This window comes from Fundulus heteroclitus, chromosome 8, assembly GCF_011125445.2.
Source record: "Fundulus heteroclitus isolate FHET01 chromosome 8, MU-UCD_Fhet_4.1, whole genome shotgun sequence".
In the NCBI taxonomy this organism is placed as follows: Eukaryota; Metazoa; Chordata; class Actinopteri; order Cyprinodontiformes; family Fundulidae; genus Fundulus; species Fundulus heteroclitus.
In genome coordinates, this window is record NC_046368.1 from 30503184 (window position 1) to 30522819 (window position 19636).

A 19636-nucleotide genomic window follows, 5' to 3' on the forward strand; every position below is an offset into this window, starting at 1 on the left:
ATCCAGTCCAGCAGCAACACCAGGGACTCCTGCTCAGTCAAAATGGTGTATATATATATATATATATATATATATATATATATATATATATATATATATATATATATATATATTTGATAGTTTATTGTAAATACTTGCTTCTCTAAAAATAAATTGATGTTGTCACTGAGAAGTTGTTCTAAGTTTACTTAAATTGTAAAGAAGTGATAAAACGGATAATGTATAAAGACTTTAAGAACACACCGACAACAATAACTTTTATAAACATTTTAATAGTTTAATTTAACAACAACAGCAATACAGAACCTGAACTTGTAAAAAAAACACCAATAAAAATTAACGTCTGTCCACCATCCTCTCCGATAAATCAAATAATCTGTCCATCCTTTCCCGACTCTTTCTCCTCTCTCCTCCGCCTCCCTCTGCCATCTGATGTCCTCCCTGATTAAATCCACCAACTCCTACTTCTCTTCCTCCTTTCCTTCCTCTCTCCTGGCCTCTCATCCTCATTCTCTTCCTCATCTTCCCCCTGATGCTGCTCAGCCTCTGCAGCACCTGGCTCTGGTCTGTCCTCAGGGAAGGAGGCAATTAGGACAGGTGGGCCAATAGAGGGCCTCTGTCCTAATACCTCATCCATGAAGACAAACCATGGCCAGGTGGCAGCAGTAGGCTTCCCACTGACCCCCTGCCCTGTCCCTGGATCTTTGCATTCCTAAAGTAGAGAAAAACAATTTGTGTCAACAGATGCAATTTTCTGTAGTGTTTCTTTAAAGCTAGAATAAAGGAGTGTTTCATGAACTGGATGGATTCATGAAATTCTACAGAAAAAGAGACGACTTTGGAATGTTAACTTGGAGATGACTTTTTTCAAGCTTACTCAAAGTGTAAATAAACTTGTGTGTGCGTGTGTGTGTATGTGTGTGTGTGTATTTTATTACATTAGCCAAACCTGAACATACTTTGTATTTTTTTTCAAGTTGTCCCACTTTATTTTTGGCCTGTTGTGGCTCAACTTTACCCTCCAGGCCCATTTTTTGCAGGATTGTTCTAAACAAGAGAAATGAGAAGAGATAGACACACAAGGATTACTATAGTAGTGTATACACTACTATCACAAATATAAAATTTAAAAAAAGTGACATCTGGGAACCATATGATGTGATCAAAAGATTATATTTCTATGTTGGTGTTTGAACAGGACTTCTTAGAACTTGTGTGACTTTTACATACAAATGCAACATGTATATGGAATTATGCCTCAACTCTTACCTCCATCCGACTGCGGCAGTATTTTTGGCCCCGGTAAAGAGGTGGTCATTTTGCCCACGGAGTTTTATGAACTCCTCTGTATGCTCCCTGCTCCCTAGAACAAAACGACATGTAAAGCATATTTATGTTATGTCAACAGGCAAAATGACTGTTCTGTATAATTATGCCGGTATTGTTCTTCAAGTGAATAATACTTTAAACCTTATTATACTGTACTGTAAATTAACTATACGTTATTGAGTATTCACACAAAACGTTTGCAGTATTGACAGCCCAGTACAGCTGGACTAATGTTGTTTCTTCAGCTGCATTAAGCTTTGACAGTTCTAATCATTTGTAATAAACTGTATGAGAATAAATTGATCAGATTTGTGAAGGATACAGCTATCAGCACAGTTACAATAAGATGTAGGTTAAAATCAAAAATTGTGACATTTGTATGAAGTCTTTTAATGTTGATGAACGTCTTGTATCAACAGATTAGCTCTAAGCTTTAGCTTTAGCTGGTCCCACAAATTCCGGTGGCTCCATTCCTGTCACGTATTTTAATAGATGTTCAGTTAAAAAAATAAAAACAAACTACTTACATTTAAAGGTGTACTCAGCACTACTACTAGTGCTGCTGCTGCTTTCCATTATGAGGAGAATCAGCCATTTTTCTTCTTCTTTTTCTTCTTCTTCAACTACTAAAAAAAAGCGTGCAAAGCCACTCGGGAAATCTTATGGCAGGCGAGGCCACTAAGGATGGTAGCGGTGCATCCTCAGAATTTGGGGAAAAGGAGGATGCATTCGAAGGCTGCATTTTAAGCATCCTCAGAATTTTTGCCAAATGGGACAGCCTCCGCGCATCGTTGTGACGTCACTGGCCTTAAAATGCGTCCTTCGAAGGACGCAGCCTGTGAATTGAGACACAGTTTATGTCTATTAATACATTCATAACTTGCTGTTACTCTACAGTTTTGGGATTACGAGCAGTGCTCCTTGAGCACCCCCTGCCTAGAGGCCAAGGAACTGCCGGCCTCACCTACAACCAGTTCTTTGCCGTTTATGATCGCCCAGCAGCAGCACGAAAACATGTTACCTGCACACAGTATGATGACCAAAACACAATAAGTTATCCACATACATTAAATTATGGAAAAACAGTTCATAACTGTTTGAACAATTGAATTTATGATCTAGAGACAGGAAGATGCATTCACAGAATGGAAGCCAGCGCAATTAACATGGTCTTGCGCAATCCCAGGGGAGACCAAGCTCGCGGCCTCACCGGCTTCGCTATCAAGCAACACCAAGGATTTGCATGGAAAATAGCGAAAATACAGCGATTTTGATGAAAATATTATTAAAGATGTACGAAATTAGATAAAAAATGATTTTTTTTAATTAAAAATGACTGATTGAATAACAATTTATATTACGTTATCATCATTATATATTTTCTTTCTTTCCATGATGACAAGTGAAGCTTGGCCTCACTTGCCTCGCCTGACTGCACGTCACTGATGTGTGTGTGTGGGGGGGGGGGTTTGCGAGTGTGTGTGTAACTCCGGCGGAGTTCAATAGGCTATGTGCACAAGATGGTGCCCGCTAACTTCCGGCCAAGCTTTGTGATGGCATCCACTTCCGGTTGTAATAGAACTATTTTTGTCAGTGAGACTACTTGCTAAAATGTCTAGTTTGACAGATGTTTGACCTGGTTTAATTCTGTTTGAGACCATTAGCTTTAGTTAGCTTAGGTGATTATCCACAAACTACTTTAGTTGTGAAATTATTAAAATGTGAACATAATAAACGTTCCCCTGTCTCATGTTCACTGCCCCCTAGTGACTGAATTGAGAATTGTGCTTATTTCTTTTTTTCCCTTGTGCAGTTTGTTACTTGCTTATAAAGGCCACAAATAAAGTACTTTATAAAACCAATACTTCTTAATTACTGATTACATTAAACACTGTTTTGGGGAAATTTATATTAATAAACAAACTGGAATACTCAAACAACAAACTTTTATTGTGCTGTTTATATTCTTAGCATCGTTTTTCTTACATTTGCAAGATACCTTAGCAAAACATGTTTTTTTAAAAAGCTCTCAAAAGCTACTAAATCCACAACATGGCATATAGTGGTAAGATGTTAGAACATAATTAACTAAATAGGACAATAGAAAATTAGTGTACAAAACCATTACTACGCCATACATAAAATAACAAAATACATAGTAACAAGCTCAGACAACCAAACAAACCAAAAATTTGTTTGACCTGCAACCTTGACATTTTGGAATCTACACTTTTTTAAATAGCGACAATCCATATAACTCTTAGTATTGGGACATTTTATCTCCAACAAACCAAATATTGGCCTCTCAGTCGGGTCAAAAACAACACCATCTGGAGAAGAGCCCAACCATGGAGCATCAGGGTGAATGATGAACCCACAGGGCCAAAAGTTGGTGTTTTTGATCCTGCAGTATTCCTGGATAGCTGATGGTTCAAGAGCTAGGCCCCTTTTCATGGTGGCTGTGGCTGTGGCTGCTGTTGCCTTCTTGATGCGCTGCGCTAAGCTCAAAGCAGAAGTGGCTCCTCTCACATGACATACCTCCCAGAACCAAGAAGAAGTAATACAGGGCCTCCTGACATTATGCCATTGAACTGTTGCGCTCTGCTCCCTGGTGGTATCTTCTATTTGATGGAACTGTTCCAGCGTTGTCGCAAGACACTCTGGTTCAAGTTGTTGCTGTTGGCTGCAGACAAACTGGACACAGGTGGGCTCGAGATGGTGGTGGTCTAGAGGCAGTGACGGCGGTGGAGGGGCATCCACATGGCAAATTATTACCCGATTGACTGGTAGTGGATGTTGAAAAGCGAACGGATTGCCTTTCTGGGGCACGTTCTTTGTACGTTGCTTAAAACATTCGAGATCAAATGAGACATCCAAGATGATTTCATCCGGCTAATCATGATGTGGCTAATTGGGTTCTTCGAACACACCTGTTGTTTGTGATTAGTATGGCTGGATTGAGTTATCTGAGATAACTATGCGTTTTTGCGTCGCTTTAAAAGGGCAAATGTATCGATAGTAGAAACAATGATCAGCAACGCTGATATTGGCTGTTCAGCATGGCCAAACAATGCGCACAGTTTTTCTCCCAAGCAGAACACGAGCTTTTAATGGAAGGTTATGCTGAATTTGAGTCATTAATTAAAATGACAGGTAACACCTCAAAGTCTGCTAAAGCCAGGAGAGAGGGCTGGCAAAAAGTAGCAGACAAATTACATGCATAAGTGCTGTCCATGGTAGATGTTTCTATCACTTTCTACAGTATGTATTTTTGCATTTAATAATTAAATATTTACTTTGTTCTTTTATGTCAGAGCCTCCACAGGGCCCACTAGAACATGGGGACAAGTAAAAGTGAAATACAAAAATATTCTACAAAATAGTAGCATTTAATTATTATACTTTATTTTAAAAAGCCACTTTTAATGACAAAAGATCCAATATCAGTGTCATTCCTTAGAAACTGGAAGTAAAGGACGCATGCAAACTGGGAATTTTAACAAAAAATTCTATAAAATCTATAAAAAAATTAAGTTTTTCCTTTTCCAAGTCATACACAGTTTACACGGTCAAAAACTGTATTGCTCCCTGTCTAGATAATCCGTAAATACAATATTCTGCTCAACAAGGAAGCAAGCCTTTCAAGGTAAAACTAAACCTCACAATAAAATGGCCTGAACAAATCTTCTTACTGAATGTGATAAAAATAAAAAGCAAACCATCATACAAATAAGTTTTTCCTCTTTAAAAGCCACTGTTAAATGATGTGTTTGTCTGTATATAACAGCCAACAAGAAAAATCTCTCTACAATTACACTGTCGCGCTGCGCTATAGGATCCTGTCTATTGCGCAATACGCAATTAATTCAAAAGCACTAAAATTATTCTTGCACCTTCCGCAAATGGTTGCCGTCGTAACAGTGGACAAGACAAGACAGACTTCCCTATCTCCTCCGCTTATAAACCTGCGATCTAATCCTGTTTACATGAAATAAGCCTGCTCACGAGCAGGTTTAAGCTTGTGCACATGTTGCTATGACAGCATGTCCAGGATGAGTTTCGAAGAACCAAACGATCCAAGATCATGCCAAATCGTCAACAATCAAATCCAGCTAACTGAGTTACCAAAGGCCGAATCAACTAAAGGGACATCAGCACTGATTGCCATGGTAGTAATGAGAGGTGCAAGGTCCTCTGAAAGTCCTGATACACCTCTGCTACTCTGAGAACATCAGGGTCTGGTGTGTCTCCTCGCACTGCCTTGTAATGTTTGCTCCTTCAAAAAAACAAAACAAAAACAAAACATCCAATTAATACATGTTACTCAAAATAAGTATTCAAAGAACATATTCTGTTAATTCAACCTTACATTTACAATAATTACCTTACACCATTTCCGACTGTGCGCTACTGTTTTGGTGTTGCAGATATAAAAACCATGTCACACACGTGGCCTGGTCTAACACCCTGTAAAACAATTAAATGAAATGCTTAAAAATAACATTGATGATAACACACAGAAAAGGTACAAACCCAGGGAAGCTCCATCAACCTTTACAGAGTTCAGAGACAGTGATGGGAATAATAGCGTTAAAATAAATGGCGTTACTTTTTTCGGTAACGAGTAATCTAACTACTTTGACTGTCACTATAACGCCATTATCATTGCCGACACCCCGTTACTGCACGTTACTCAAGTCGCACAATGAACTTTTTTTTTCACTTCATAATAGGACTCGTGTGCATGTTGTCATGAGAGAAGGGAGGATGAGATAACCTCTCAGTAGTGATGGGTCTGGCAACACCGATGCGTCGGCCAATGCCTGTGTTGATGCGCGTATCACTATGGGAAAGTCACGTGACGGACACAGGAACTGTTTCGAACTGACTGACGCGCCAAACTGTTTCTGTTCCATCCAAACTGCGCGTGTTTGCATTTGCATTCAAAGCGCACAGCAAAGCTATGCTGCGCAGTAAAAAAAATCCAAGCTGAACTGTAAACAAAATAATAATAAACCAAGTTTTTTTTAATCATTTTCCAACTCTGGTGTCATGGTGTACCACGGCTGGCTCAGTGAACGGCAGGTGCTGATCGGAGCGCACCACTGATTGATGGGTTGGGCAGATGGCTTTATGGTTGGGCAGGTTGCGCTGTGCGTCTTTGTTCTGAGCGTCTTTTCAGAAAAAAACGGCTGATCTACACTGAGTAGAAAGCTGCTACTCTGATCAGTTCTTCCTCCCTTTGTCCTACTCAGCATGTCCGATTTCAGAACAGATGATATCAGTCAGGTAAATAAACATAGCGCCCGATCAATCATTGAACGTGAGCATGAAAAAAAGCCTGATCACTGGAACGCAGATAACGTGATTCACCATGGCAATGACAGGAAATAAGCTTGGAAGTGCGCTTATCCTGCGAGTAAAATTAGAAAACTTTAAAGAAGGCATATGGACAATATTAAACCATAAGAAACAATGGTGTTGCTGCTGAAAACCGCAAGAGAAAATTGTTGAAAATGTCAATGCATGCGCAATATGAAACTTATGTGATGGAGAATTAAAGCTGCTTTCACCACACCTTCACTGTTCCACACAAAAGGGGGAATATGTGTGTGTGTGTGTGTGTGGTGGGGGTGCATTAAAGGACATGGCAGCAAAAAATTTGTAAAAAAAAATAACTATAAAAGCCAGAAACGAAAAAGTAACGCAATAGTTACTTTTACTGGTAACTAGTTACTTTTATAGTGGAGTAACTCAGTTAGTAACTCAGTTACTTTTTGGGAGAAGTAACTATAACTAATTACTTTTTTCAAAGTAACGTGCCCAACACTGTTCAGAGAGCACGTGTTCTTTTTGTAACACTTACGGTTTTTGTAAAAAGTTGGTTCAATAAATGGTTGTGTTTGAATCCATTTATCTAAAAATAGGTCATTAAGCAACAACATAAAATGGCCAGGGCTGCACTTAAAATGTGTATTTTGATTTTTTTTTATAATTATCGATATTGATCAATATGATCTCTATTTTATGGGTCAGCAAGTATCTGTTGTCCAGACAATATGACTATATGACTTTATAGCTTACTACGTTGTTTTAAATATAATTGGAGGATGTGTTATACAAAGTATTGTCATGTGATTGACTTACCGTGGTCCTTGGTGTGTGCCAGATCTGTTCGGTTTCAGTACAGCTTAGTACTGGTGGCACAGCAGCCAAATTCAGAGCAGAGTAGTGTGCAGTCTGGTAAAGTAATGCAACATTGTGATTGCACAGCACTGTACCAGGAACAGAGGAACAGTGGTGTCAAACGTACACACATTTGTTACTTAAGTAGAAGTATAGATACTGCAGTTTAAAAACACTCATACAAAAAGTATGTGCTCCAAAAACGACTTAAAGTATAAAAGTATAAAGTAACCTTTAAAAAACTATATGAATTGATAGCTTAATTTAAACACTGATTAGTTCTACATGTGGCCCAAGACACAACATAATCATTAACCCATTAGTCAAAGACAAAGTCACTCAAGGAGCATGTTCTCTCTCAAACTTTATTGGAATTCAATTCCAAACAGAGGTAGTATTCAAGCGTGCAGAACTGCCAGAACATTAATGTGTGAGTTCCATCAAATACCTTAGGTAAACTATACCCTTTGGTGCAAAGACATTCTATGTAGTTTGTGTGTGGAGGGAGGGAGGGAGGGAGGGAGGGAGGGAGAGAGAGAAAAGAAAGAAAGAGAAAGAGAGAAAGAAAGAGAGAGAAAAAGAGAATAGCTATAGAATAGCCAACCAATGAGTGTTTGCGTTATATGACTCATCCAATTACACTAGTTATATAACACCAATTACACTAGGTGTATATAACTGAATGCACCTTCCCTACTCTGCACCTTCTTGTATGAGCCGATGTGACGAGTGAATTTCTCCATTGTGAGATCAATAAAGACTATCTTATCTTATCTTATCTTAGTTCTTACTAGGTGTGGATGGCGCCAATGATCTGCATTGGATGGCGCACATTACGTGAAATAAATATTTATAAATATTAAACTGAAGCCAAGAGTAACGAGTAACGTTTGTTTTAAAAATGTAAGGACTAGAAAGTACAGATACTTGTGTGAAAATGTAATGAGTAGAAGTCAGAAGTAGGAAGAAAAATAGTAATGGAGTAAAGTATAGATACCTAAAAAGTGTACTTAAGTACAGTAACGATGTATTTGTACTTCGTTACTTGACACCTCTGCACAGGAACACTCAACTTCGGCGATCTCTACCGGGAGGCAGTCTTCAAATGTAATCTAAATAAAAAACAAACTGTCATACTATGCAATGGTTATGTCATAGTTTTTTAGCAAGCTGAAAAAAGACTGGAAGAAAGTGCAGGACAAAAATGTGCTTATTTTTTTAAACCTTAGCCGATTTATGTTCACGTCTGTTCTTAATAAAGATGAATGAATGCACTTTGGGTTGATATCCAAATTCTTTTTTTTAATAACTATTTGCAAAGATACAAATGAAAGTTTGCATGCACTTTTGGTGATCAGTTTTTAATTAATTTCAAGCTTTTTTATGCATCACAAAGCGTCTAAAACTACAACTTTGAGCAGGCTTATACGAGCGAATATGAAATCATCACGTCAGTGACTTTGGTAGGCACCACGCATATTTTTAATAAGTAATAGTACTATGAAGAAACTTTGTTTGCAAAAATGAATGCTTCCCTGGCGTCATAACTTAAAAAACATGCACATTTCTGAACATATTTGCCAACCAAACACATGCAACGTAAACAACAACAGACGTAGCTCCCATAGGAAACTGCATTGTGTTACAATCTTTAAATGAATTAAAAAGAAGCAAAAGAGCACAATGAACAGGCCTAGGAATTGGCCGTAGCATTAACAGTCAAATATTTTTGAACTTATACTTTAACAAAAATCTGTAGTCATAACAGACTAGCTTTTGAGGCTCTTGTGTAGCTAAGCGTATACTAAAGTTAGTTAACTTATTTGTGCGCTACTACTCCAACACACAACAGCTAGAAATCCTTACAACTTACGCTGCACACGAGCTACATAAGACCCCCAAAATATAGTCCTCTTTGCATAGAACAGATCATCATTTTATGTGATTTCACCCTACTCTGAGTTCATGAGGCTGATCATTTTTCGATCTGTAACAGACCGCCCTGACGCTCACTCTCACTGACGAGTCTTTGTTGGACACTGTGGTTAAAACACTGAAACAGGATCTGAAACAATGGCTTTGAAGTTATGTTAAAACAAATATATTACAAGTGAAAACGAGACAGTATATGTATGTACATTATAAAAAAACTACCTATGTAGTTACCATTAGCTCAGCAGTGACCGACTGGTACATTACTTACCTTCAAAGTTGTCAATGTAATTTGACACGTAAAACTTGAAGCCTTTTATTTTTCCTCCGTGGAGCAGATGATATGGTTCGTATAATCCGAAGGATGTTGTTAATTGTTATTTTTGGAAGGTCCTGCAGGCAGCGAGTAGAACGGCATTGCTTGCCGTGGGTGAACAGCCTAACTGGAAATATGCTCCCTTACCCCTTTCAGTTAGCAGAAGTTGCGTAGCAACATCGTGCACATAGCCTATTGTACAGCTGTATGAGATATTTTGCCTCAGCTATGTGGGAATTAGGAAAACATGTTGATAGCTTAAAAGATTTTTTACCGCAATAAATTATTTCAATAGGTTTGATTTCCATATGACTCCCTGGCAGCAGGCAGTTTTGACAGCAGACAGCTGCTGCCTTTTACCACATGAGGTGAATAGATGGATGCTTCAGAGACAGAAGTCCAGTGTGTGTAAATTGAGAGAAAGCAAAGTTTGAAATTATTAAAATTATATAATGCTCTTCAGTTTTTCTGGACTTCCTCCAAGAAAACCTAATTTCTCCTTGCCCCTCCACCAATCACTGGAAAGATGTGTGTTCACTCTAAACTCATTTTGAGTCAGTTTGGTTTGACCCTACCCCTGAGTAGGGCCGGAGAAACCCGGGCTGGCCCTGAATAAAACTGCTCCTGAAATACTCACAAATGGGCTGAGCCGAACGATGTGCAGCCACTACAAGCTGGTGGAACTGGACCTTAGAGTAATTAGAAAATACCCTATAAAAAGTTATGAGTGTGATAATCTACTATTCCTGTGACATCAAAAACAGAAACAGCACCTGAGTCTATTCACACATTTCTTACGCATCAACCATAGATGGAGCACTCTGATGAGTTCTTGAAATTTTTTAATATATATTCACACCAAGCTAATTTCATGTGCTACTTTTTACATATGTGAAGTAACAGGAAGGTAGGAACCGAACTATTGAACAAGACTGATGTAAATATGACCCTTGTCTGAAATTAAGAACGTCATTGTATTTTCAGACTGATGAAGCTATTAATGTTCTGTGTCTCATGTCTTAAAAGGGGCTTTGGATACATGGCTGTTTGTATGTAATGTGTGTTGTGGATCTTTGTCTGCTGCTGGTTCAGCCGCCCTGGCAAGCCTGTGGGAAAGGATTAGACTTTCACGCCTTTTCCTCCACACTGAAGCCCCATCAAAGACATTCCTTGCATAACAAATCAAGAGCTCTCTCTCTCTCTCTCTCTCTCTCTCTCTCTCTCTCTCTCTCTCTCTCTCTCTCTCTCTCTCTCTCTCTCTCTCTCTCTCTCTCTCTCTCTCTCTCTCTCTCTCTCCGCTCCACACACACACACACTCACTTCAATCTGTGATTTATGACAGTTTACTTGTTTTTTCTTAAATTTCAGATCTTAAAATAGCAGAATGAAAAGTGAAAGCAGCAAGATAGATTTTTATCACAGTAAAAAATATAAGCATATCCCAAGTTCTAGTCAAATTGGTAAACATGATGACTATCTGTGGGATGTGCTGTTTGTCACAAACTACATGATATATGAAAATAGTTTGCTATGCAAAATACTTCATAGTTGTCAGAATGTTTGAGCTTCAACTTGGAAAAATTCATGGGAATTACAATCTTGGAAAGTTGAAGGTTCCTTAAGAACACCAATTTCAAAATCCAATATGGTTACAACATCTATTATCCTGTATAATCTTAGCACCCTGGTACCAGGGGCAGCAGGATTTCTGACAACAAATTCAATCAAAGACATGCTATACATTAACCAGTATATAAATATGGCGCTTAGCAGTGAGAGGCTTGACTGAATGATAAAATCAGTATTTTCTTCCTTAACCGACCCAATTCCAAGCAGCAAAATAAACAAAATGTAAAATGACACTCAATACATACTTGGAAAAACACACCAACAACAGTGCAACATGATCCTACCCACTCAAGTGACCTTTTCAAATGAAAGCCCAAACTCTGCTCTTTCCATCAGTATGAGTGTCACCGCCCTACGTGCACAACTAACTGAACCAGTAACCAAAGAAGAGGACAAATAAGGCTTATTTCATAAAGTCAAACACATAAGTAAGCTGTTACCTTTTCTGTTTAATGGTCATTATATGTGTTGATTGTAGCTGATTGTATATTTTCAATCAGCTTCTGTAATCCATTGTCCCTGCAACATAAACAGGGGCTGCATCCTTCAATGGGCACATTTGTTGGCCGATTATGTCAGAGCGAGGCAATAAAGGTTGTCCAAATTGGAAGGCTCCTCCAAAAGCAGCCGACAAAGACTTCCTCCTTTTCCCCAGATTTGAAGGTTGGGTCTTGTGTATCCTTTGTGAAGGCAACACGCCAAAGATTATCTCAGACATCTAAAAATCAACACTGAAGCTACAGAGTAAGAAGAAATGAATATGATGCGCAATAGAAATATATCTTACACATTTTCTGCCTAACAGATCGCACTGAATAATTTGAATGTTCTTTTAAAAGTACATTGATCCATGGTACTCTTCGTTCAAACTTTAAAGAAAGGGAACGGAGAGTGTGTTAAAATTATTCAAGGATAATTCTTCACAGGCTCCCTGGGAAAGTTTACTCTGGGGTGTTGGACAGAGGGCTCCGACTGATTGTTGAACCACGGATCCAGGAAGAGCAATGTGGCTTTCTTCCTTGCCCATAATCAGTGATGGAATTGCTGGGGGGGGGCATGGGAGTATGCTTCTCTGGTCTGCATGCATTTTGTGGATCTGGAGAATGCTTATGACCATGTCCCCTGAGGTATTTTGTGTGTGTGTGTGTGTGGGGGGGGGGGGGGTGCTGTGGGAGTATGGTGGCTTTTAAGAACAGTCCAGTCCTTGTATGCCCAAAGTAAGAGCTGTGTCCACATTCTCAGCCCAGAGTAAAGCCTCCCTTTGCACGTTGAACTCTCAAAGACCTTCCATCTGTTAGTTGTTTTTGGACCGGTTATTAGGTTTGACGGCACAGCACGGCTTTCTCTCGGCCCCTGGGGCAGATAGGGACCCCAAATTACCAGGGCCTGCTCTACTCACACCCTAGAAACCGTACGGTTTGATATCTCCAAGTTAAGTAGAATCTTTACTGGTGTCTCTTTGGGCCTGGTGGGGCTCCATGAAGCCTAAATCCTTGAGCTAGGGTTGGGATCTTTGGTCAGGCTCATCCCAGAGGGCTGATTTTCACAAATGTCATTCAGGGGGTGACAATGAGTGGATTCTGTGAGTTTGGTGTCGCTGGAGCATTTCGTCTTGGCATGACAGGGGCAGGAAGGGGTGGAAAAATGAGCAAAAATGAAACTTTGACACCTCATAACTCTGAGACATTTGGTTTAATCTGGCCCAAATTTGCTATGCAGCTTCCTGTGGTAAGGTGCTACAAACCTGGAAGAGCCTATCTCTCAAAGACCTTCCATCTGTTAGTTGTTTTTGGACCGGTTATTAGGTTTGACGGCACAGCACGGCTTTCTCTCGGCCCCTGGGGTAGATAGGGACCCCAAATTACCAGGGCCTGCTCTACTCACACCCTAGACACCGTGCGGTTTGATATCTCCAAGTTAAGTAGAATCTTTACTGGTGTCTCTTTGGGCCTGGTGGGGCTCCATGAAGCCTAAATCCTTGAGCTAGGGTTGGGATCTTTGGTCAGGCTCATCCCAGAGGGCTGATTTTCACAAATGTCATTCAGGGGGTGACAATGAGTGGATTCTGTCAGTTTGGTGTCGCTGGAGCGTTTCGTCTTGGCATGACAGGGGCAGGAAGGGGTGGAAAAATGAGCAAAAATGAAACTTTGACACCTCATAACTCTGAGACGTTTGGTTTAATCTGGCCCAAATTTGCTATGCAGCTTCCTGTGGTAAGGTGCTACAAACCTGGAAGAGCCTATCTGTCAAAGACCTTCCATCTGTTAGTTGTTTTTGGACCGGTTATTAGGTTTGACGGCACAGCACGGCTTTCTCTCTGCCCCTGAGGCAGATAGGGACCCCAAATTACCAGGGCCTGCTCTACTCACACCCTAGACACCGTGCGGTTTGATATCTCCAAGTTAAGTAGAATCTTTACTGGTGTCTCTTTGGGCCTGGTGGGGCTCCATGAAGCCTAAATCCTTGAGCTAGGGTTGGGATCTTTGGTCAGGCTCATCCCAGAGGGCTGATTTTCACAAATGTCATTCAGGGGGTGACAATGAGTGGATTCTGTCAGTTTGGTGTCGCTGGAGCGTTTCGTCTTGGCATGACAGGGGCAGGAAGGGGTGGAAAAATGATCAAAAATTAAACTTTAACACCTCATAACTCTGAGACGTTTGGTTTAATCTGGCCCAAATTTGCTATGCAGCTTCCTGTGGTAAGGTGCTACAAACCTGGAAGAGCCTATCTCTCAAAGACCTTCCATCTGTTAGTTGTTTTTGGACCGGTTATTAGGTTTGACGGCACAGCACGGCTTTCTCTCGGCCCCTGGGGCAGATAGGGACCCCAAATTACCAGGGCCTGCTCTACTCACACCCTAGAAACCGTGCGGTTTGATATCTCCAAGTTAAGTAGAATCTTTACTGGTGTCTCTTTGGGCCTGGTGGGGCTCCATGAAGCCTAAATCCTTGAGCTAGGGTTGGGATCTTTGGTCAGGCTCATCCCAGAGGGCTGATTTTCACAAATGTCATTCAGGGGGTGACAATGAGTGGATTCTGTCAGTTTGGTGTCGCTGGAGCGTTTCGTCTTGGCATGACAGGGGCAGGAAGGGGTGGAAAAATGAACAAAAATGAAACTTTGACACCTCATAACTCTGAGACGTTTGGTTTAATCTGGCCCAAATTTGCTATGCAGCTTCCTGTGGTAAGGTGCTACAAACCTGGAAGAGCCTATCTCTCAAAGACCTTCCATCTGGTAGTTGTTTTTGGACCGGTTATTAGGTTTGACGGCACAGCACGGCTTTCTCTCGGCCCCTGGGGCAGATAGGGACCCCAAATTACCAGGGCCTGCTCTACTCACACCCTAGACACCGTGCGGTTTGATATCTCCAAGTTAAGTAGAATCTTTACTGGTGTCTCTTTGGGCCTGGTGGGGCTCCATGAAGCCTAAATCCTTGAGCTAGGGTTGGGATCTTTGGTCAGGCTCATCCCAGAGGGCTGATTTTCACAAATGTCATTCAGGGGGTGACAATGAGTGGATTCTGTGAGTTTGGTGTCGCTGGAGCGTTTCGTCTTGGCATGACAGGGGCAGGAAGGGGTGGAAAAATGAGCAAAAATGAAACTTTGACACCTCATAACTCTGAGACGTTTGGTTTAATCTGGTCCAAATTTGCTATGCAGCTTCCTGTGGTAAGGTGCTACAAACCTGGAAGAGCCTATCTCTCAAAGACCTTCCATCTGTTAGTTGTTTTTGGACCGGTTATTAGGTTTGACGGCACAGCACGGCTTTCTCTCGGCCCCTGGGGCAGATAGGGACCCCAAATTACCAGGGCCTGCTCTACTCACACCCTAGACACCGTGCGGTTTGATATCTCCAAGTTAAGTAGAGTCTTTACTGGTGTCTCTTTGGGCCTGGTGGGGCTCCATGAAGCCTAAATCCTTGAGCTAGGGTTGGGATCTTTGGTCAGGCTCATCCCAGAGGGCTGTTTTTCACAAATGTCATTCAGGGGGTGACAATGAGTGGATTCTGTCAGTTTGGTGTCGCTGGAGCGTTTCGTCTTGGCATGACAGGGGCAGGAAGGGGTGGAAAAATGAGCAAAAGTGAAACTTTGACACCTCATAACTCTGAGACGTTTGGTTTAATCTGGCCCAAATTTGCTATGCAGCTTCCTGTGGTAAGGTGCTACAAACCTGGAAGAGCCTATCTCTCAAAGACCTTCCATCTGGTAGTTGTTTTTGGACCGGTTATTAGGTTTGACGGCACAGCACGGCTTTCTCTCGGCCCCTGGGGCAGATAGGGACCCCAGATTACCAGGGCCTGCTCTACTCACACCCTAGACACCGTGCGGTTTGATATCTCCAAGTTAAGTAGAATCTTTACTGGTGTCTCTTTGGGCCTGGTGGGGCTCCATGAAGCCTAAATCCTTGAGCTAGGGTTGGGATCTTTGGTCAGGCTCATCCCAGAGGGCTGATTTTCACAAATGTCATTCAGGGGGTGACAATGAGTGGATTCTGTGAGGTTGGTGTCGCTGGAGCGTTTCGTCTTGGCATGACAGTGGCAGGAAGGGGTGGAAAAATGAGCAAAAATGAAACTTTGACACCTCATAACTCTGAGACGTTTGGTTTAATCTGGCCCAAATTTGCTATGCAGCTTCCTGTGGTAAGGTGCTACAAACCTGGAAGAGCCTATCTCTCAAAGACCTTCCATCTGTTAGTTGTTTTTGGACCGGTTATTAGGTTTGACGGCACAGCACGGCTTTCTCTCGGCCCCTGGGGCAGATAGGGACCCCAAATTACCAGGGCCTGCTCTACTCACACCCTAGACACCGTGCGGTTTGATATCTCCAAGTTAAGTAGAATCTTTACTGGTGTCTCTTTGGGCCTGGTGGGGCTCCATGAAGCCTAAATCCTTGAGCTAGGGTTGGGATCTTTGGTCAGGCTCATCCCAGAGGGCTGATTTTCACAAATGTCATTCGGGGGGTGACAGTGAGTGGATTCTGTGAGTTTGGTGTCGCTGGAGCTTTTCGTCTTGGCATGACAGGGGCAGGAAGGGGTGGAAAAATGAGCAAAAATGAAACTTTGACACCTCATAACTCTGAGATGTTTGGTTTAATCTGGCCCAAATTTGCTATGCAGCTTCCTGTGGTAAGATGCTACAAACCTGGAAGAGCCTATCTCTCAAAGACCTTCCATCTGTTAGTTGTTTTTGGACCGGTTATTAGGTTTGACGGCACAGCACGGCTTTCTCTCGGCCCCTGGGGCAGATAGGGACCCCAAATTACCAGGGCCTGCTCTACTCACACCCTAGACACCGTGCGGTTTGATATCTCCAAGTTAAGTAGAATCTTTACTGGTGTCTCTTTGGGCCTGGTGGGGCTCCATGAAGCCTAAATCCTTGAGCTAGGGTTGGGATCTTTGGTCAGGCTCATCCCAGAGGGCTGATTTTGACAAATGTCATTCGGGGGGTGACAATGAGTGGATTCTGTGAGTTTGGTGTCGCTGGAGCGTTTCGTCTTGGCATGACAGGGGCAGGAAGGGGTGGAAAAATGAGCAAAAATGAAACTTTGACACCTCATAACTCTGAGACGTTTGGTTTAATCTGGCCCAAATTTGCTATGCAGCTTCCTGTGGTAAGGTGCTACAAACCTGGAAGAGCCTATCTCTCAAAAACCTTCCATCTGGTAGTTGTTTTTGGACTGGTTATTAGGTTTGACGGCACAGCACGGCTTTCTCTCGGCCCCTGGGGCAGATAGGGACCCCAGATTACCAGGGCCTGCTCTACTCACACCCTAGACACCGTGCGGTTTGATATCTCCAAGTTAAGTAGAATCTTTACTGGTGTCTCTTTGGGCCTGGTGGGGCTCCATGAAGCCTAAATCCTTGAGCTAGGGTTGGGATCTTTGGTCAGGCTCATCCCAGAGGGCTGATTTTCACAAATGTCATTCAGGGGGTGACAATGAGTGGATTCTGTGAGGTTGGTGTCGCTGGAGCGTTTCGTCTTGGCATGACAGTGGCAGGAAGGGGTGGAAAAATCGAGCAAAATGAAACTTTGACACCTCATAACTCTGAGACGTTTGGTTTAATCTGGCACAAATTTGCTATGCAGCTTCCTGTGGTAAGGTGCTACAAACCTGGAAGAGCCTATCTCTCAAAGACCTTCCATCTGTTAGTTGTTTTTGGACCGGTTATTAGGTTTGACGGCACAGCACGGCTTTCTCTCGGCCCCTGGGGCAGATAGGGACCCCAATTACCAGGGCCTGCTCTACTCACACCCTAGACAACCGTGCGGTTTGATATCTCCAAGTTAAGTAGAATCTTTACTGGTGTCTCTTTGGGCCTGGTGGGGCTCCATGAAGCCTAAATCCTTGAGCTAGGGTTGGGATCTTTGGTCAGGCTCATCCCAGAGGGCTGATTTTGACAAATGTCATTCGGGGGGTGACAATGAGTGGATTCTGTGAGTTTGGTGTCGCTGGAGCGTTTCGTCTTGGCATGACAGGGGCAGGAAGGGGTGGAAAAATGAGCAAAAATGAAACTTTGACACCTCATAACTCTGAGACGTTTGGTTTAATCTGGCCCAAATTTGCTATGCAGCTTCCTGTGGTAAGGTGCTACAAACCTGGAAGAGCCTATCTCTCAAAGACCTTCCATCTGTTAGTTGTTTTTGGACCGGTTATTAGGTTTGACGGCACAGCACGGCTTTCTCTCGGCCCCTGGGGCAGATAGGGACCCCAAATTACCAGGGCCTGCTCTACTCACACCCTAGACACCGTGCGGTTTGATATCTCCAAGTTAAGTAGAATCTTTACTGGTGTCTCTTTGGGCCTGGTGGGGCTCCATGAAGCCTAAATCCTTGAGCTAGGGTTGGGATCTTTGGTCAGGCTCATCCCAGAGGGCTGATTTTCACAAATGTCATTCAGGGGGTGACAATGAGTGGATTCTGTGAGTTTGGTGTCGCTGGAGCGTTTCGTCTTGGCATGACAGGGGCAGGAAGGGTGGAAAAATGAGCAAAATGAAACTTTGACACCTCATAACTCTGAGACGTTTGGTTTAATCTGGCCAAATTTGCTATGCAGCTTCCTGTGGTAAGGTGCTACAAACCTGGAAGAGCCTATCTCTCAAAGACCTTCCATCTGTTAGTTGTTTTTTGGACCGGTTATTAGGTTTGACGGCACAGCACGGCTTTCTCTCGGCCCCTGGGGCAGATAGGGACCCCAAATTACCAGGGCCTGCTCTACTCACACCCTAGACAACCGTGCGGTTTGATATCTCCAAGTTAAGTAGAATCTTTACTGGTGTCTCTTTGGGCCTGGTGGGGCTCCATGAAGCCTAAATCCTTGAGCTAGGGTTGGGATCTTTGGTCAGGCTCATCCCAGAGGGCTGATTTTCACAAATGTCATTCAGGGGGTGACAATGAGTGGATTCTGTGCAGTTTGGTGTCGCTGGAGCGTTTCGTCTTGGCATGACAGGGGCAGGAAGGGGTGGAAAAATGAGCAAAATGAAACTTTGACACCTCATAACTCTGAGACGTTTGGTTTAATCTGGCCCAAATTTGCTATGCAGCTTCCTGTGGTAAGGTGCTACAAACCTGGAAGAGCCTATCTCTCAAAGACCTTCCATCTGTTAGTTGTTTTTGGACCGGTTATTAGGTTTGACGGCACAGCACGGCTTTCTCTCGGCCCCTGGGGCAGATAGGGACCCCAGATTACCAGGGCCTGCTCTACTCACACCCTAGACACCGTGCGGTTTGATATCTCCAAGTTAAGTAGAATCTTTACTGGTGTCTCTTTGGGCCTGGTGGGGCTCCATGAAGCCTAAATCCTTGAGCTAGGGTTGGGATCTTTGGTCAGGCTCATCCCAGAGGGCTGATTTTCACAAATGTCATTCAGGGGGGTGACAATGAGTGGATTCTGTGAGTTTGGTGTCGCTGGAGCGTTTCGTCTTGGCATGACAGTGGCAGGAAGGGGTGGAAAAATGAGCAAAAATGAAACTTTGACACCTCATAACTCTGAGACGTTTGGTTTAATCTGGCCCAAATTTGCTATGCAGCTTCCTGTGGTAAGGTGCTACAAACCTGGAAGAGCCTATCTCTCAAAGACCTTCCATCTGTTAGTTGTTTTTGGACCGGTTATTAGGTTTGACGGCACAGCACGGCTTTCTCTCGGCCCCTGGGGCAGATAGGGACCCCAAATTACCAGGGCCTGCTCTACTCACACCCTAGACACCGTGCGGTTTGATATCTCCAAGTTAAGTAGAATCTTTACTGGTG

General features: G+C 42.5%; 2 long non-coding RNA genes across 2 annotated transcripts; both read right to left on the reverse strand.

Moving 5' to 3' along the window:
- Nucleotides 1–965: 965 nt before the first annotated feature.
- LOC118563861 lies at nucleotides 966–1467 on the reverse strand. The gene is made up of 2 exons (XR_004931467.1): nucleotides 1270–1467; nucleotides 966–1047 (listed from the first exon to the last, which is right to left on the reverse strand). It is a non-coding gene; the product is annotated as an uncharacterized LOC118563861 (long non-coding RNA).
- A 4052-nt stretch (nucleotides 1468–5519) lies between these two features.
- LOC118563862 lies at nucleotides 5520–7601 on the reverse strand. The gene is made up of 3 exons (XR_004931468.1): nucleotides 7477–7601; nucleotides 5714–5796; nucleotides 5520–5605 (listed from the first exon to the last, which is right to left on the reverse strand). It is a non-coding gene; the product is annotated as an uncharacterized LOC118563862 (long non-coding RNA).
- Nucleotides 7602–19636: the final 12035 nt, after the last annotated feature.